Raw genomic sequence first — 4,243 nt, forward strand, 5'->3', positions numbered from 1 at the left:
TTCCCTGTGTCCTGTCCCTCCATCCCTTGTCCCCAGTCCCTCTCCAGCTCTCCTGGAGCCCCTTTAGGCCCTGGAAGGGGCTCTGAGGTGTCCCTGGAGCCTTCTCCTCTCCAGGTGAGCACCCCCAGCTCTCCCAGCCTGGCTCCAGCCCTTGGAGCATCTCTGTGGCCTCCTCTGGACTGGCTCCAGCAGTGAATGAACACAGTGGTTGGTCCCTGCTGTGGGAGCTGCCAGAGCAGTCCAGTACTCACAGGTTGTATCGTGGTCCCAAACAGCACCTCCCCCTGTACCTGAAATTTGCAGACATAATTTTGCTCCCACACTTTATTTCAGATATGAAGTAATTAGTGAATTCATCCTCAGAATGTTCCATAATCTAAACTTTCATTGCAAATGAAAGTCTATGGCATTGATGTTTGCTGGAGAAACCTGCAGATGTGAATCAGAGGCAGCAATCTCTTCCCCATACCTGAAAGCAACCTGAAATAGCAGTTTCAAAAAAAGCTCTCAGCTGCCTATTAAAGGGATAAGGCAATAATTTTGAAGTCAAGTAACATTAATCATTTCCCAGCTGATATATTGATCACAAATATTCAGACTGTGCTAGCTCAGAACACGCAGGGACAAACACAGATCACAAAAACATCATGGGTTTCCCTGTTGCCTTGTGCTCCCAAAAGAAAATTCTGTGATGCTTCCTCCAAATACCAAAAAACCCTTTTCACTGAGTTTCCTTCTTGCTTCTTTTAACATACTGCAGCAAATATTTCCCAAGCCTGTGCCTTTAGCAGCCCTCATTCCCAGCATCTACAAACAATATTATCTTTGTTCTTTTGGAGACTTTGGAGAATTTTCCTTCCTGCTTAACTTTTAATTGCAATAACTTCATTTGCACACATAAACTGGTATTTCCACCATTCTGAGATGATTCTAATTGGACAAGCAGACATTTTACCTTAACTTTTAAATTCAGCTTTACTACAACCGCACTAGAGAACCAATAAAAAATTATTCCAAAGTTCCCAACAGCCAGCTTCCCATGGCCAGGGAATTAGAGACATCCTGATGTGTTTGAAATTAAATGCAGACACCTCTTGGAGTATAATGCTTTCAGGTGCCAGCAATAAATACTCTTTCATCATGCTGGTTGTGAAGCCATACCTGCTAGAAGAGCAAAATCAAAGAATAAATAGAAAGGAAGTGGTTTATTGCCTGCATCAGATTAACTAGTGACCTACTTGAGGAAAGCCAGGCCAAATGGGATGTACTGATTTGCTAAAATGCATTGACAGAACTTTTACAAAATCACTCTGGTTCCCCCTGGACCACGATTCAAGATCTGAGCTTGGCTCCTTCCCTCTCCAGGCTGGATTTGTTTACTGAGCACTTGAGGGGTACCAGCTTTAAAAAGCCTGATCTCTGATTTCCAACACAGCTCAGCATCATGTGCCAATGTCCCTGTCCATGTCCTGTCACAGACCCCAGGGTCCTGCAGCTGCCTTTGAGGTGCCTTTTGATAGCACCTCTCTGAAGCCTAAATGCTGCTTTAGCTTAACACTCTGCCTCTTCCAGATCCCACCAGCCAGGACTGAGCCAAAACTGCATCACATTATTTGGGCTCCCAGGAATGCTCAGTCTTCACTAAATTCCTACTCAATTCCAAGTAACAAGGTCATAGAACCATAGGATTATAAAATAGCTTGGTTTGAAGGGGACCTTAAAAATTATCCAGTGCCACCTCTGCCATGGGCAGGGACACCTTCCACCATCCCAGGTTGCTTCAAGCTCTGTCCAACCTGATTTTAAACATTTCCAGGGATGGGGCAGCCACAGCCTCTCTGGGCAACCTGTTCCAGGGCATCAGCACCCTCACAGGGAAGAATTTATTCCTAATCTCTAATATAAATCTAATATCTAATTTCTAATCTAAATCTTCTTCAGTTTGAAGCCATTGCCCCTTGTTCTATCACTGCATAACCCAGCACTGCTAGGGCCATGCCACTCTGCAGCTTTGTCTGGAACCACAGCCCTTGCACTGGTCCATACTGGTTTGCCTTCACCAGCCTTGGGCAGGCAGCTGCCCTTCCCTCTGATGGCATCTGCCTCTGATGGCTCTTTTCCTCCTCCTCTCATGGCAGCCCCACCAGCTCTGCACTCCCAGAGATACATTCCAGTCCTCCCACTGGGTTCCTTTGGGATGCTGGGTTTTTCACACACTGAGTCCTTCTTCCCTGTTCCATGTTTTGGGCCTCCCAGGTGTTTGTCCCCTGCATCTGAAGGGCCAGAGAGGGAGGATGTTTTGAAATATCCAGGTCCAATCTCCCTGGCTGCTTTTGGCCAAGACAGGCTGAGAAGGTTGTGCTGAGCCAAACAAAAATGGTAGGAGTGTCCTTTCTGAGACATTTCAGTCTCTCAGCACCCCCAGCTAAGTTTGGGGCAGCCACAGAGATAAAATCACCTTTTAGAATAATTATGGTTGAAAAGTCCAGCCCTTAAACCAGCACCACCATGTTCATCACAAAACCATGTCCCCAGGTGCCACATCCAAACGCTCTTCAAACATTTCCAGGGATGGTGACTTCCCTGGGCAGTTCCAAAGCCTGACCATCCTCTCTGGGAAGAAATTTTTCCCAGCAACTAATCTAATCTTCCCATCATGTATTTTAGCTTGGGATCTCCTTCCCCTTCTCAGATCAGTCTGGGGAGTGTGGACAAACGTCCCTGGCCACCACATCCCTTTGGCTCAGGCTGTCCCAGCCCCCATCCCATGACACATGCACAAGGACCAAGGGCTGCTCTCAGACAGCTCCCAAAGCACCCAAATTCATGAGTTTTTGGGCACATTGTCTCTGCCCAGCTGTATCCCCAGGTCTATCTCCCAAATATGGCTGGTCCTCAGCTGCCTCATAGGAGCCCATCCAAAACCAGGCCTGCAGCCTGGCAGGGATTTCCTTGGCACCTGATGTCCCACCTTGAGTGGTTGTGCAGCACAAATAAACTCTGAAATGGAGCCAAGGAAGGAACAGAGACACAGGGCTGGTTTAGCAGGAGAGCAGAGGCTGTGCACAGATGCAGGAAGGACAATGTTCCCTGGAACAGGCAGGAGCGATGCCATGGGCTGGCAGGAAGAGTGAAAAGAGAAAGAGGGAATCTCTGGGGAAATGCATTGCTGGTGAATGACAGGTCATAGAATAAAGAACTTTTAAAAATGCAATGTATGTATCAGTGTCAGATCTGCTGTGGGGATTATCCAGCTCAATCCTTGAGTCACACTTTGCCCTTTATTGTCTTCATTGGGTGGATGTGCCAGCAAATAAATGGATTTACACGTGGGGGCCACAAGTGTGTGTGACAAGAAGGGGCAGAAATGCATTACTTTGTGATCCCACCAGAACTGGGAATAAAGGAATTGGCTGCATCTGGCAGACTTTGTTCCATGTGCAGCCACCTCCTTCCTGTCATGGGTTTCATTATGAAAACAGGATATTGATATGATGATAACACCTGGATCCATTTGGAGCCTTGGGTCTGCCTGGTGCTTTGCAGACCCCAAAGGGGACAGTGCCTGAGCAGTGCAACATGACAGGGAGATGTTGGTGTTGGTGGCTCCCCTGGATGCAGCAGGGTGGGCAGTGCCTGGAGTCATGCAGGGGCAGGAACAAAGCCTGTCCCTTTGAGAAAGACCCATGAAACCCACAAAGGGCCGGGATGGAGCGCCCATGGCACACAGGTACCACGCAGCAAGCATCACCATGGCAAGGGCAGGTGTGACAGGCACTGGGGAGCACAGACACAGCAAAGAGCTCCAGCCAAAGTGACCACAGGAGTGGGGTCATGTTTGGTCATGGAAGGGCTGCTTTCCACTTCACCAGGCACTTTGGAATGCAGAAAACCACACAGTAACTTAAGCTGCTCAAGGTCTATAGGATCAGCCCAACAATTTATCCCACAGCTCAGGTGCATGAAGCAAAGCCAGAGCTCTTGTCAGGAAGGCTAAGGAGAAACAGTACCCATTGCAGTCACCCATCAGACAGAAAACAGGCTCAGTTCCTTCCTGCTACTCTAATCCCTCAGGAGTCAGCAATAAATCCCAGGATTTGCTTGTCATGCAAGTTTGCAGTATTTTTTCCCTCCTTTTTTTAAATCTTTTTTATCTTTTTCTATCTTAGTTAGCACACATCAATGCCAGACATTTGGGATAAACAGCTTTGCCAGTTTCCCAGTTCTAGAATGCCCATTTTGT

Source organism: Parus major, chromosome 15 (genome assembly GCF_001522545.3).
Source record: "Parus major isolate Abel chromosome 15, Parus_major1.1, whole genome shotgun sequence".
NCBI lineage: Eukaryota > Metazoa > Chordata > Aves > Passeriformes > Paridae > Parus > Parus major.